Here is a 16,100-nt window from a genome sequence, read left to right on the forward strand (position 1 = left end):
CACGGTGGTTGGGCCACCGATCTTTCATCTCCCCTCTTCACCTCATCTCCAGATCCTTGCTCAAGATTTCTGCAACCTCGCCCCGTTCTTCCATCCCCTGCTTGCCAGCTCTATGGACTTTTTAATCCGTTTTAAAAAATAATCCGGCCATCACAAACCACAGTTGTTCACCATGGCTCGCACCAAGCAGACTGCTCGCAAGTCCACGGGAGGCAAGGCTCCTCGTAAGCAGCTGGCCACCAAGGCAGCACGCAAGTCTGCTCCTGCCACAGGGGGTGTGAAGAAGCCTCACCGTTACAGGCCCGGAACGGTCGCCCTGCGTGAGATCCGTCGTTACCAGAAGAGCACCGAGTTGCTCATCAGGAAACTTCCCTTCCAGCGTCTGGTGCGCGAGATTGCCCAGGACTTCAAGACCGATCTTCGCTTCCAGTCGTCTGCCGTCATGGCTTTACAGGAGGCATCCGAGGCTTACCTGGTCGGTCTCTTCGAGGACACTAACCTCTGTGCCATCCACGCCAAGCGTGTCACCATCATGCCAAAGGACATTCAGCTTGCTCGCCGTATCCGTGGAGAGCGTGCATAAGCTAAATCGACCACCCTAGTATACACCAAACTCGGCCCTTCTCAGGGCCAAAATATCCTTCTAAGGAGATTTCAGACATTCCTAGCATAATTTAGGTGTCATACATACATGTGATATCAATAAATCAAGTCATTTGTAGTACAACCTGTTCTCTTACAAACAAAACGCCGTCGCTTTTCACTCTTATGCACTGTCAAGGATCACCCCCCCCCCCCCCAAAATAAAAATTGTCATACTGTACTAGAAATAAAAGCAGCTTGTATAAGTGACATATACTGTCCAGTCCTGTTTTATTCTGTTTTCGGTCCTCTGGCTTAATCTGTTAAGTTAGGAGATGACATTTTAAATTAACCGTTTTCTTGACATTTTCAAACCTAAGAGGGTGGCCTGCATAGTAATCCTAATGTGGAACATAACAATGAATCTCTAATCTCTAGAAAAAAGATACCGAGTGCTTATATGTGTTGAGAGAGAGAGAGAGAGAGAGAGAGAGAGAGAGAGAGAGAGAGAGGAGAGAGAGAGAGAGAGAGAGAGAGAGAGAGAGAGAGAGAGAGAGAGAGAGAGAGAGAGACACACACAGACAGACAGACAAGACAGACAAGACAGACAGACAGACAGACAGACAGACAGACAGACAGACAGACAGACAGACAGACAGACAGACAGACAGACAGACAGGCAGACAGACAGACAGACAGACAGACAGACAGACACTGAGAGAGAGAAACACACACAGACAGTTTCATAAATATTCTCATTTTATAGCTATTTGCTTTCAGTGACAGAGGTTTTTGTTATAATAGTATTGGTGTCTAACACTCACAATCTCTTTAGAAATTAAAGTGTGGCTCCAATGGAGCCGAGTTTGTTGGTTTGAGGCCAAGCCACCACCACAGGGCAGTAAGTAAGCCGTTTACTTGGAGGAGGTGTACTTGGTGACGGCCTTAGTGCCCTCAGAGACGGCGTGCTTGGCCAGTTCTCCGGGCAACAGGAGCCTTACAGCCGTCTGGATCTCCCGACTGGTAATGGTGGAACGCTTGTTGTAGTGGGCCAGGCGAGAAGCCTCGGCGGCGATGCGCTCGAAGATGTCGTTCACGAACGAGTTCATGATCGACATGGCTTTGGAAGAGATACCAGTGTCGGGGTGGACCTGCTTCAGCACTTTGTAGATGTAGATGCTGTAGCTCTCCTTCCTCCTGCGCTTCTTTTTCTTATCGCCCTTGGCAATGGCCTTCTGGGCCTTTCCGGCCTTCTTGGCAGCCTTTCCAGATGCCTTGGGTGGCATGATGATGCTCGTGCTGGCTGGCGTTGCGATACAATAATGAACTTTTGCGCGAGGCGAGCTTTCCTTTTATATCCCGCTCGCGACTCAGCTCAGAGCGGGTCGCGTGGCGGAGCGCGCTGATTGGTCAGTGGCGGGCTCCCTTGATCCTGAGCGGGGTATATAACACGAAGCTCGATCTGCGGGGCGGCATAAAACCACCACAAACCCACAACAGCAGCAGCAATGTCAGGACGCGGCAAGGGAGGCAAAGTGAAGGGCAAGTCAAAGTCTCGCTCCAGCAGGGCCGGACTTCAGTTCCCCGTGGGCAGAATTCACCGTCTGCTGCGTAAGGGCAACTACGCCGAACGCGTCGGTGCTGGCGCTCCTGTCTACCTGGCAGCCGTCATGGAATACCTCGCTGCCGAAGTTCTGGAGCTCGCCGGTAACGCCGCACGTGACAACAAGAAGACCCGTATCATCCCACGTCACTTGCAGTTGGCCATCCGCAACGACGAAGAACTCAACAAACTTCTGTCTGGCGTAACCATTGCACAGGGAGGTGTTCTTCCAAACATTCAGGCAGTTCTTTTGCCAAAGAAGACAGAGAAGAAGTAAGCACTTCTGCCACCCACCACGACAAATACCATAACCAGGCTCCATCCGGAGCCACACACACTTTAATAGAGAGATTCAAGTAGACAATCAACTTTCAAACATTAATAATAACATTTATATTGATTTCATTTGGAATGTGTACATAACAAACAAACAAACAAAACAAAATTATAGGGGATATTCAGCATCACTTGGAATATTAACCAATCATATAAATCCAATATATATTTTATATTTTACTTTAAGCGAGGAATTCATATTCTATCAATTTTTAATCATACAAATGAACAAAAGCAATTCTTCACTAGACGTAACGAATGAATAAATGATCAAGGTTTTAATGTGTTTCATGAATAATATATATATATATATATATATATATATATATATATATATATATATATATATATATATATATATATATATATATATATATATATATAATATAATATAATATAATATATTATAATACTTGTGAACCAGAATATGTTTGAGCAGCAGCGATCGTGCCATTGGCCGAAGTGCAACAATTCAAATAATTTAAAGGGCCTGCTCGGGTATATAAGAGAGGCTGGGAGACTGGGGCCGGTGGTGGGTGATGGGTGATGAGTGATGGTGTGGTGTGGTGTGGTGTTGTTAAGAGTTGATTTACGGCCAGCCAGCCAGCTGCAGCCAAGGCAGGGCAGGGCAAGGCAAGGCAAGGCAAGGCAAGGCAAGGCAATAACAGGACAGGACAGCCAAGGCAAGGCAAGGCAAGGCAAGGCAAGGCAAGGCAAGCAGGCGGGCGGGCGGGCGGGCGGGCGGGCGGGCGGGCGGGCGGGCAGCCAGCCAGCCAGCCAGCCAGCCAGCCAGCCAGGCAGGCAGGCAGGCAGGCAGGCAGGCAGGCAGGCAGGCAGGCAGCCAGGCAGCCAGCCAGTCAGCCAACCAGCCAGCCAGCCAGCCAGCCAGCCAGGCAGGCAGGCAGCCAGCCAGCCAGCCACTCCCACTTTGTATTTATATGCATTCAATTTATATTCAAACATTATATATGTTAAGGGCCTAGTTTTAGTGTTTATTTTAAAAATGACAAACATCGAGTCGTTTTACCAGTCCTTTAGCGTTAACGGTGATGCATTTTAAAACTGAACAGAAATCACCTTTTCTGGATATATCAAATATCGAATCCGCTTAATGTGCCTACAATTCAATCATTCAAAAAATACATAATTTACATCATGCCTTTTCATAGAACAGACAATAAGATTTGAGACAATAAGAACTTTAGTTTTATAACTAAAGTTGCACAATTATACCAACTCTATGGTGGCTGGGTGGTAAGGTGTGTGGCTGGTGTTTTGGAAGTCGCGAGTTCAAACGACCCAATGGGAGTACTTTTTTTTTTTTTTTTATGCCATACAATCTTCCTAGTACTATTATGTAGGTGTGTGTGTGTGTGTTTTTATTCATTCTTTGGTTTTATAGATGACATACATATTGACTCCTTTTACCGGTCCTTAATTAGGCTCTGGGGAAGCAATGGTGGTGGTGGTGGTGGTGGTGCATTTAAAACTAAACCAAAAATCACCAGTTCTGGACGCGTCAAATATCATATCCGCTTAATGTGTCTACAACCTAATTACTTAAAACTACACTATTTAATTCATTCATATCACGTGCATATTGGTCATTATGCTCATACAACCGACATAACAATTTATTTTCATTATTAGAATCATACATTTCATCAAGTAATACAGATACAAAGAGATTTTCTTTCTGAGAAGACCGTTAGTATTGGCTGGCTGGCAGGCAGGCAGGCAGGCATTTGAGGGTTATTATTTCGCCTGTTGATTGGGGGGAGGGTTGATGTGTTAGGGGGTTTTCGGTTAGGTGTGGTGGTGGTGATTGGTGGTGATTGGTGGTGGTGGTGATTGGTGGTGATTGGTGGTGAGTAGTGGTGGTGGTGGTGGTGGTGGTGGTAGTAGGTGGGAGGGGGGGGGGGAAGGGGAATGATGGTCTGTGGATTCCTTCTCCGTACCCCTTACATATAAGCAAAAACATGCCTTCCTGTGGGTATAGAAACATTAACACAAATTATATCAGTAACTGATATTGTAGCCTTTTAAACAGAAAAGATTTGTACATACAAATACTTTTAAATTATCATTTATTTGTGGAAATGGCATTTACGTCATTAAATTGATACCTCAGCATCAAGTGTCCTGCAGTGGTCCAGTGGTAAAGTGTATATAAGTGATGCGTATTCTTGGAGTTGCGAGTTCAAACCCGGATTAAGCTATATATATATATATATATATATATATATATATATATATATATATATATATATATATATATACAACATGTTTTGTTTTGGTTGTTTGTTTTTGTATAAAGCCTCACACACTATATTAAGCGAGTTTGTTTTAAACATGACATACATATTAATTCATTTTACCAGGCCTTATTCCACACAACTCCGTGAATTTCCCGTGGAGCCAGCCAGCCAGCCAGCCAGCCATTCAAACAAAAACAAACGAAACAAAACAAAACAAAACAAAAAACATTATTGCCAACAGCATTTGGTGTTCCCAGGCGGTCACCCATCCAAGTACTAACCAAACCCAACGTTGCTTAACTTCGCTGATCGGACGAGAAGCGGTGTTCTCAACGTGGTATGGCCGTTGGCATGAGACTGCCTACACATTGTGGCTAATAACCAACTCTTTTTAGTCATCACGGCAGGATACGGACCTTCTTGTGGTGTCTTAATGGTAATTGTATCCTAACATATTTTTGTCTCCTTGGCATGGATATTTAACATCGTTTATTCAGTCTTGGGTTTATGTTCTTTCGCCATTTACAGACATTTTACATCTACCTACTTCCTCAGCCTACCCTGCCAATTTCTAATGAATTTGTGGATTTTCTTTTGTAATACATACATGTGTGTGCTCATCTGCTCTTCAGTTTTTATGATATTTGTCTCATCTGTCCTGCTTTATGATACTTTTACAAAGAACATGAACAAATGCTTCTATTTTAGAGAAGATATGGGATCCAGGTTTCGGAGCCGTAAAACCAACCGTCGTGATTGGTGGACGAGTTGCCAGGTTGCAGCTTCTGTACCGTGCCGGCACATAAATAGGTTCGGCTCAAGCGGCGGCAGCATCATTCCCCCGTGACTGTCTGAGCGTCTCTCATCACCTTGGTTATCTCATCATCATCATGGTAGAAGCAAAGCCTACCAAGAAGGCTGCGGCTGCTGCTGCTGTGGTGGCCACCACCAGGAAACCTCGCGTCCAGGTTGCTCACCCGAAAACTAGTCAAATGGTTCTAGCCGCGGTCGCAGCACTCAAAGACCGTAAGGGCTCGTCTCTACAAGCAATCAAGAAGTACGTTGTTGCCAACAACAAAGTCGAGGCTGCCAAGATCGCCATTTACATCCGAAGATTTCTCAAGAAAGCAGTGGCTGACGGCATTCTTGTTCAGACCAAGGGAAGTGGAGCTAGTGGATCATTCAAGCTGGCCGTAGCAGAGAAGAGGGCCGTTCTAACTCCCAAGAAAGCCACCACAACCAAGAAACCATCTACAGCAGCAAAGAAGGCCGTGGTAACTCCCAAGAAAGCCGCCACAAGCAACAAACCACCTACAGCCTTGAAAAAGAAGCAGCAGCAGCAGCAGCTTGTTGTTGGGAACAAAAAGCCCAAAATAAAGAGAGCTTCAAAATCTCCCAAACCACCCAAGGCAAAGAAAGCTGTCAAGAAAACAACAAAGGCAAAATAAACGACGACATGCAAGCAGCATGAATACACATGACAATAAACATCCAGGCCTCCCCCCTCAGTGGAGGGGCCTCATATGATTCCAAAAAGAGTTTAGTTTTGTAGACAAATAAATCATTACTTTTGGGGTAGATTTACTCTGTATATTATATATATATATATATATATATATATATATATATATATATATATATATATATATATATATATATATATATATATATATATATATACACACATACATGGGTGAGGTGATATGGTACCAAAGTTTTTGGTGAGGTGATTGACATTTACACAAGATAAAACACGAACCAATGGGAATAAAAACATAAGAATGGAAGTAACTGCAGAAGGCCTATTGGCCCATAACACAAGCACTTCCTCTTGATGCTTCTATATTGGTTCGGAGTCTTGAAGCTATAATATATATATATATATATATATATATATATATATATATATATATATATATATATATATATATATATATATATATATGCACACAAAACTAAATAGTCTTGTTAGACAAATTGCCCCTATTAGAGGCAAGTTGACTAACAAGCCGAATGACTGCAATTGTTTTGAATTTGAGTTAAATCTAACATAGAAATGTAATCAAACCTAACCTAACCTATGCTAACCCAAGCTAAGCTAACCTAACCTAACCTAAGCTAACCCAAGCTAAGCTAAGCTAACCTAACCTAACCTAACCTAACCTAAGCTAAGCTAACCTAACCTAACCTAACCTAACCTAACCTAACCCAGCAATTCATGATCTTAATATAATACTGTTAATTGGATAAACCAATTTGGAAAGAAATGTTCGAAAATAACAAAATTAACTGTGCTTGTTAGGAAAATTGGGCCTTGCATACTTGTCCCAATAGTGTGGTTCTCGCTTTTAGGTACGACATAAACGTATACCTAAGTTGAGAGAGAAAAAGATTCGCACTCAAACATGCATATCGATTGCCAGTCCTGAATTCTGGGTAGATATTCGTGTCCTCCCTTTTCATTTACCATCATTTGGATACTATCAAAACAGCTCTGAGAAGGATAAAATGAATAAAACGGGTAGCTCACTCATGTAAAAAGGAAGAGTTGGGAAAGATCTCTCTCTCTCTCTCTCTCCCCCTCACCCCCCCCCCCCCCCACCAATGATCCTGCTCTGCTAGTATATAACGTAACAAACCTTCCCCCCCCCCCTCCCTCCCCAATCAGAGTCCCTTTAAGCATGCGAGGATAAAAAATAGATTTCATAAGACCCAATGTGCTAGCTGATATCAAAACAATTTATGTTATCGTCTATTAAGCCCTTCAGTAAAAAAGTATAGGGACCTAATTAGGTCCCGTTTTGAGGTGGTGGTGGGTGGAATCGATGGATTAGCCAAGCTCTTATCCGCCGAATCCGTAGAGGGTACGACCCTGGCGCTTCAGAGCGTACACCACGTCCATGGCAGTGACGGTCTTCCTCTTGGCGTGTTCCGTGTAGGTTACAGCATCACGGATGACGTTCTCGAGGAACACCTTCAGGACGCCACGGGTCTCTTCGTAGATGAGACCCGAAATACGCTTCACGCCGCCACGACGAGCTAAGCGACGAATAGCGGGCTTGGTGATGCCCTGGATGTTGTCACGTAGCACCTTACGATGACGCTTGGCGCCACCCTTTCCGAGTCCCTTGCCTCCCTTGCCGCGTCCAGTCATGGTGTTGAAGTTGTGTGAATCGAATTGACGAATGCCCGCACGATTTCCCGACTATATCCCATCAAGCGGACGTACTAGTAGCATTGCAACTCCTGCCTGCCCTTACTTTACGCTTGTGGTCGAGTAGACACGGCTTTCTCACAACGCTTTCAAAACTGCAGTTGCCTACTCGTCTGTTTCACGTCCCTGTGAAATGACTTTTGCACAAATCCAAAAAATAGAGCAAAATCAGCGATAATAGTGATTGAGGTGAGCCGCCTGTTGGCTGCAGCCAGAGGAAGGAGGGGAGGGGCAACGGGGTGACGTAGGCGAGTCGAGCAGCCAATGGCGCTCGAGCAAGCGCCTCGAGACGGCGTATATAAGCAAAAATTTTTCGGCGCCGGCCAAGGAGATCACATCACGATCAGAGTTTGCAACCTGCAGCCGTCACGGCCGGACGTGTCTCTTGTTGCTCCTCACCTGCGAGCTGCCTAGCCAACCAGATAGTGAGGGGGTGTACATCCTTCGACCTGCCCAGGAGGGTGGGTCAGCTGTATTGCCTCGGCTCGGCCCTCGCCGGTACTAGCCACACAGTACCATGGCCTACAAAGTTAAGGCACGGTTCCTAGAGAACCACGCTTTCGGACGAGAAGAAATTCTCAACGTTCTCAAAGCCACCACCAACACAGTACCAGACGACATCCAGCAGGACGACGAAGGTATCGTCCTCTCTTACTCGACCGGAGACGACCTGGAACACCTGTTCACACCTGCTGCTACATCTGCACTCTACGATGCGGATATTACCCTCATCCAACCACGACGCTTTCAAGCTGAACGAACCATCTTTGCCAGGAGAGTAAGCTCATGGATCACCGAGCACGAGGTGGACGTTATCCTGAACAGTATCAACAGGGAAAACGAAAACATGACAGCTGTCTCAGCAAAAATCATCGCCAACAACAACGACACTCGCTCCACCTTGAAAGTGACCTTCACTACAGCTGCCGCAGCGGACCAGGCCACCACCACAGGATTTAGGTGCTTAGGCATCAATACTCCACCAGCTTCAGTGCACAAGGAACGTTTTTACGAGGTAAGCCAGTGCTACAAGTGCTACCAGTACTCACACGTGACCAGGAAGTGCCCCCAAAGTGTAAACAAGTGTAGTGTCTGTGCCAAGGACCACCATTATAAACAGTGTCGCGCCGATATCACGTGTTGTGTAGTGTGCGGTGGTGACCATATTGCTATTTCTCATTTGTGTCCTGTGCGACAGGAAGAAATTAAGAAGCTCTTGACAGCTGGACGGGCTTCCGCAACTGCTCGTGCTCAGTCACCATTCAACATGCAAGCCGCCATTTTCCCGGAGCTCCCGGGGGAAGGAGTAGCCGCCCACCAACGTACCAACCAATGGGGACTCGGCATGCAGTCCCGCAGCCAACCAGCTGCCCAATCACAGACCCAGCCTCCACCTCCACCACCAGGCTCCTCCCATTCGTCGACTCAGACTTCGCCACGGCAGTTGCCGGTTACTGTCACCGACCTTAGCACTGCACATGCTCTCACGAAACTAGTGAGCGACATTACTGGTTCCAACTACCGAGAATTTGTGAGGATTCTAAATATCGTCTACAAGGCTAACGGACTCCAGACCATCATCGTACCTGACGAAGTCTTCCCCACCTCTGCCTCAGCTTCCACTTCAGTAACTGAGCCGGAAATCACTGTAAACGCTGCCGCACTTGTTGACCTACTGTCTGCCACTGTTCCACCCACCACTCCAGTTGCTGCTGACCCTACACCAGACCCAGTAGAGGCTGTTAGTCTCTCCACACAAGACAACGACCCTCCTGCTCCTGTTTATGCGTCTTACAATTGCCCTAGAGACCTGAAATTTAATATTTCTCAGAAACGTGTCACAGCTCGGGAGTGGAACATCGACTACGAAAACGGACTGAACGATGACGGAACCCGCAGAGAGTTTTGGTACGTTGAGGCTGACACAGTTCGTTACTGCACTGATGTTACCATACTCCACCCTGCCATTATTGACCCTCAATACTACGTGAAATATCCGAAACACGCCGCTATGATAAAGAAAGAAATTCAAGAACGAACGGGCAATGAACCTTCAACCCAGCAGAGTCAACCAACACCTCTTCATACCAAACCTTCAGGGACCACTGTGCTAGTCCCCGACCCTTCAAACCCATTGTCGGATGATGCTCCAGCTCCTGGTCCAGCCTCGGACATTGCTGTGAACGATACTGAACCTACTGCAGCTGCAACATCTGCTCCTGGCATGGTAGCAACCCAGAAGCCGACGACTTCTCATCCACCATCTCCTGTTACATCTCCACCCACAGTACATACATCCACTGAACCTTCTACATCTGCAGTAAGTCCTACCGCTGCTACCAAACCATCAGGAACACTACTTCCAAGACCCACATCTCCTGGTATGTACTCATCTGACTCATCAGATGAGGATGTCTCTGTGGGAACGACATCTCCACCTTCACAGAAATACAACTATTCATCTGCCGATTTTCTTTATGACGCTATTGATCCCACAGCAATGTCAACACGAAGTCGGACCGCCAAGAAAGACAAGCCGAAAACAAAGACCAAAGATCAGACCTTGCTCCCACCATCAAGAAAGAAGTAAACCAATGAAGTAATCAACCTTCAATTACCATCAACTGCCAGCTGCTTGCGTTCCTGGCCTCTGCGTGGACTGCAAATGACGCCCAACTCAATTCTACTTCCATCTACTCAAGTTCTAATCCGCGGTGGTTGGGCCACCGATCTTTCATCTCCCCTCTTCACCTCATCTCCAGATCCTTGCTCAAGATTTCTGCAACCTCGCCCCGTTCTTCCATCCCCTGCTTGCCAGCTCTATGGACTTTTTAATCCGTTAATCCGGCCAAGGAAAGATCACCTTCAAGCATCAACACGAACCGTGACCACCAAGACCGACAAGCCCAAAAAAAAGAACAAAGATCAAAGTTTGGTGAAATCAACAAGAAAGAAGACTCCTAACGAACTGACTTAACATCATCTGACATCAAACCTCCACTGCCAGCTGCTTGCGTTCCCGGCCTCTGTGTGTATTGCAAATGACACCCCACTCAATTCTACTTTCATCTGATCAAGCTCAAATCCACGGTGGTTGGGCCACCGATCTTTCATCTCCCCTCTTCACCTCATCTCCAGATCCTTGCTCAAGATTTCTGCAACCTCGCCCCGTTCTTCCATCCCCTGCTTGCCAGCTCTATGGACTTTTTAATCCGTTTTAAAAAATAATCCGGCCATCACAAACCACAGTTGTTCACCATGGCTCGCACCAAGCAGACTGCTCGCAAGTCCACGGGAGGCAAGGCTCCTCGTAAGCAGCTGGCCACCAAGGCAGCACGCAAGTCTGCTCCTGCCACAGGGGGTGTGAAGAAGCCTCACCGTTACAGGCCCGGAACGGTCGCCCTGCGTGAGATCCGTCGTTACCAGAAGAGCACCGAGTTGCTCATCAGGAAACTTCCCTTCCAGCGTCTGGTGCGCGAGATTGCCCAGGACTTCAAGACCGATCTTCGCTTCCAGTCGTCTGCCGTCATGGCTTTACAGGAGGCATCCGAGGCTTACCTGGTCGGTCTCTTCGAGGACACTAACCTCTGTGCCATCCACGCCAAGCGTGTCACCATCATGCCAAAGGACATTCAGCTTGCTCGCCGTATCCGTGGAGAGCGTGCATAAGCTAAATCGACCACCCTAGTATACACCAAACTCGGCCCTTCTCAGGGCCAAAATATCCTTCTAAGGAGATTTCAGACATTCCTAGCATAATTTAGGTGTCATACATACATGTGATATCAATAAATCAAGTCATTTGTAGTACAACCTGTTCTCTTACAAACAAAACGCCGTCGCTTTTCACTCTTATGCACTGTCAAGGATCACCCCCCCCCCCAAAATAAAAATTGTCATACTGTACTAGAAATAAAAGCAGCTTGTATAAGTGACATATACTGTCCAGTCCTGTTTTATTCTGTTTTCGGTCCTCTGGCTTAATCTGTTAAGTTAGGAGATGACATTTTAAATTAACCGTTTTCTTGACATTTTCAAACCTAAGAGGGTGGCCTGCATAGTAATCCTAATGTGGAACATAACAATGAATCTCTAATCTCTAGAAAAAAGATACCGAGTGCTTATATGTGTTGAGAGAGAGAGAGAGAGAGAGAGAGAGAGAGAGAGAGAGAGAGAGAGAGAGAGAGAGAGAGAGAGAGAGAGAGAGAGAGAGAGAGAGAGAGAGAGAGAGAGAGAGAGAGAGACACACACAGACAGACAGACAAGACAGACAAGACAGACAGACAGACAGACAGACAGACAGACAGACAGACAGACAGACAGACAGACAGACAGACAGACAGACAGGCAGACAGACAGACAGACAGACAGACAGACAGACACTGAGAGAGAGAAACACACACAGACAGTTTCATAAATATTCTCATTTTATAGCTATTTGCTTTCAGTGACAGAGGTTTTTGTTATAATAGTATTGGTGTCTAACACTCACAATCTCTTTAGAAATTAAAGTGTGGCTCCAATGGAGCCGAGTTTGTTGGTTTGAGGCCAAGCCACCACCACAGGGCAGTAAGTAAGCCGTTTACTTGGAGGAGGTGTACTTGGTGACGGCCTTAGTGCCCTCAGAGACGGCGTGCTTGGCCAGTTCTCTGGGCAACAGGAGCCTTACAGCCGTCTGGATCTCCCGACTGGTAATGGTGGAACGCTTGTTGTAGTGGGCCAGGCGAGAAGCCTCGGCGGCGATGCGCTCGAAGATGTCGTTCACGAACGAGTTCATGATCGACATGGCTTTGGAAGAGATACCAGTGTCGGGGTGGACCTGCTTCAGCACTTTGTAGATGTAGATGCTGTAGCTCTCCTTCCTCCTGCGCTTCTTTTTCTTATCGCCCTTGGCAATGGCCTTCTGGGCCTTTCCGGCCTTCTTGGCAGCCTTTCCAGATGCCTTGGGTGGCATGATGATGCTCGTGCTGGCTGGCGTTGCGATACAATAATGAACTTTTGCGCGAGGCGAGCTTTCCTTTTATATCCCGCTCGCGACTCAGCTCAGAGCGGGTCGCGTGGCGGAGCGCGCTGATTGGTCAGTGGCGGGCTCCCTTGATCCTGAGCGGGGTATATAACACGAAGCTCGATCTGCGGGGCGGCATAAAACCACCACAAACCCACAACAGCAGCAGCAATGTCAGGACGCGGCAAGGGAGGCAAAGTGAAGGGCAAGTCAAAGTCTCGCTCCAGCAGGGCCGGACTTCAGTTCCCCGTGGGCAGAATTCACCGTCTGCTGCGTAAGGGCAACTACGCCGAACGCGTCGGTGCTGGCGCTCCTGTCTACCTGGCAGCCGTCATGGAATACCTCGCTGCCGAAGTTCTGGAGCTCGCCGGTAACGCCGCACGTGACAACAAGAAGACCCGTATCATCCCACGTCACTTGCAGTTGGCCATCCGCAACGACGAAGAACTCAACAAACTTCTGTCTGGCGTAACCATTGCACAGGGAGGTGTTCTTCCAAACATTCAGGCAGTTCTTTTGCCAAAGAAGACAGAGAAGAAGTAAGCACTTCTGCCACCCACCACGACAAATACCATAACCAGGCTCCATCCGGAGCCACACACACTTTAATAGAGAGATTCAAGTAGACAATCAACTTTCAAACATTAATAATAACATTTATATTGATTTCATTTGGAATGTGTACATAACAAACAAACAAACAAAACAAAATTATAGGGGATATTCAGCATCACTTGGAATATTAACCAATCATATAAATCCAATATATATTTTATATTTTACTTTAAGCGAGGAATTCATATTCTATCAATTTTTAATCATACAAATGAACAAAAGCAATTCTTCACTAGACGTAACGAATGAATAAATGATCAAGGTTTTAATGTGTTTCATGAATAAATATATATATATATATATATATATATATATATATATATATATATATATATATATATATATATATATATAATATAATATAATATAATATATTATAATACTTGTGAACCAGAATATGTTTGAGCAGCAGCGATCGTGCCATTGGCCGAAGTGCAACAATTCAAATAATTTAAAGGGCCTGCTCGGGTATATAAGAGAGGCTGGGAGACTGGGGCCGGTGGTGGGTGATGGGTGATGAGTGATGGTGTGGTGTGGTGTGGTGTTGTTAAGAGTTGATTTACGGCCAGCCAGCCAGCTGCAGCCAAGGCAGGGCAGGGCAAGGCAAGGCAAGGCAAGGCAAGGCAAGGCAATAACAGGACAGGACAGCCAAGGCAAGGCAAGGCAAGGCAAGGCAAGGCAAGGCAATAACAGGACAGGACAGCCAAGGCAAGGCAAGGCAAGGCAAGGCAAGGCAAGGCAAGCAGGCGGGCGGGCGGGCGGGCGGGCGGGCGGGCGGGCGGGCAGCCAGCCAGCCAGCCAGCCAGCCAGCCAGCCAGCCAGCCAGCCAGCCAGCCAGCCAGGCAGGCAGGCAGGCAGGCAGGCAGGCAGGCAGGCAGGCAGGCAGCCAGGCAGCCAGCCAGTCAGCCAACCAGCCAGCCAGCCAGCCAGCCAGCCAGGCAGGCAGGCAGCCAGCCAGCCAGCCACTCCCACTTTGTATTTATATGCATTCAATTTATATTCAAACATTATATATGTTAAGGGCCTAGTTTTAGTGTTTATTTTAAAAATGACAAACATCGAGTCGTTTTACCAGTCCTTTAGCGTTAACGGTGATGCATTTTAAAACTGAACAGAAATCACCTTTTCTGGATATATCAAATATCGAATCCGCTTAATGTGCCTACAATTCAATCATTCAAAAAATACATAATTTACATCATGCCTTTTCATAGAACAGACAATAAGATTTGAGACAATAAGAACTTTAGTTTTATAACTAAAGTTGCACAATTATACCAACTCTATGGTGGCTGGGTGGTAAGGTGTGTGGCTGGTGTTTTGGAAGTCGCGAGTTCAAACGACCCAATGGGAGTACTTTTTTTTTTTTTTTATGCCATACAATCTTCCTAGTACTATTATGTAGGTGTGTGTGTGTGTGTTTTTATTCATTCTTTGGTTTTATAGATGACATACATATTGACTCCTTTTACCGGTCCTTAATTAGGCTCTGGGGAAGCAATGGTGGTGGTGGTGGTGGTGGTGCATTTAAAACTAAACCAAAAATCACCAGTTCTGGACGCGTCAAATATCATATCCGCTTAATGTGTCTACAACCTAATTACTTAAAACTACACTATTTAATTCATTCATATCACGTGCATATTGGTCATTATGCTCATACAACCGACATAACAATTTATTTTCATTATTAGAATCATACATTTCATCAAGTAATACAGATACAAAGAGATTTTCTTTCTGAGAAGACCGTTAGTATTGGCTGGCTGGCAGGCAGGCAGGCAGGCATTTGAGGGTTATTATTTCGCCTGTTGATTGGGGGGAGGGTTGATGTGTTAGGGGGTTTTCGGTTAGGTGTGGTGGTGGTGATTGGTGGTGATTGGTGGTGGTGGTGATTGGTGGTGATTGGTGGTGAGTAGTGGTGGTGGTGGTGGTGGTGGTGGTAGTAGGTGGGAGGGGGGGGGGGGGAAGGGGAATGATGGTCTGTGGATTCCTTCTCCGTACCCCTTACATATAAGCAAAAACATGCCTTCCTGTGGGTATAGAAACATTAACACAAATTATATCAGTAACTGATATTGTAGCCTTTTAAACAGAAAAGATTTGTACATACAAATACTTTTAAATTATCATTTATTTGTGGAAATGGCATTTACGTCATTAAATTGATACCTCAGCATCAAGTGTCCTGCAGTGGTCCAGTGGTAAAGTGTATATAAGTGATGCGTATTCTTGGAGTTGCGAGTTCAAACCCGGATTAAGCTATATATATATATATATATATATATATATATATATATATATATATATATATATATATATATATATATATATATATACAACATGTTTTGTTTTGGTTGTTTGTTTTTGTATAAAGCCTCACACACTATATTAAGCGAGTTTGTTTTAAACATGACATACATATTAATTCATTTTACCAGGCCTTATTCCACACAACTCCGTGAATTTCCCGTGGAGCCAGCCAGC

At 45.8% G+C, this 16,100-nt stretch overlaps 1 non-coding gene across 1 annotated transcript; it reads right to left on the reverse strand.

The window, feature by feature from the left end:
• Positions 1-5,011: 5,011 nt before the first annotated feature.
• LOC138360386 (5S ribosomal RNA) lies at positions 5,012-5,130 on the reverse strand. Its single transcript, XR_011226334.1, has one exon. It is a non-coding gene; the product is annotated as a 5S ribosomal RNA (ribosomal RNA).
• Between the last annotated feature and the right edge of the window lie 10,970 nt (positions 5,131-16,100).

The sequence above is a fragment of the Procambarus clarkii genome, unplaced genomic scaffold, assembly GCF_040958095.1.
Source record: "Procambarus clarkii isolate CNS0578487 unplaced genomic scaffold, FALCON_Pclarkii_2.0 HiC_scaffold_109, whole genome shotgun sequence".
Classification (NCBI taxonomy): Eukaryota; Metazoa; Arthropoda; class Malacostraca; order Decapoda; family Cambaridae; genus Procambarus; species Procambarus clarkii.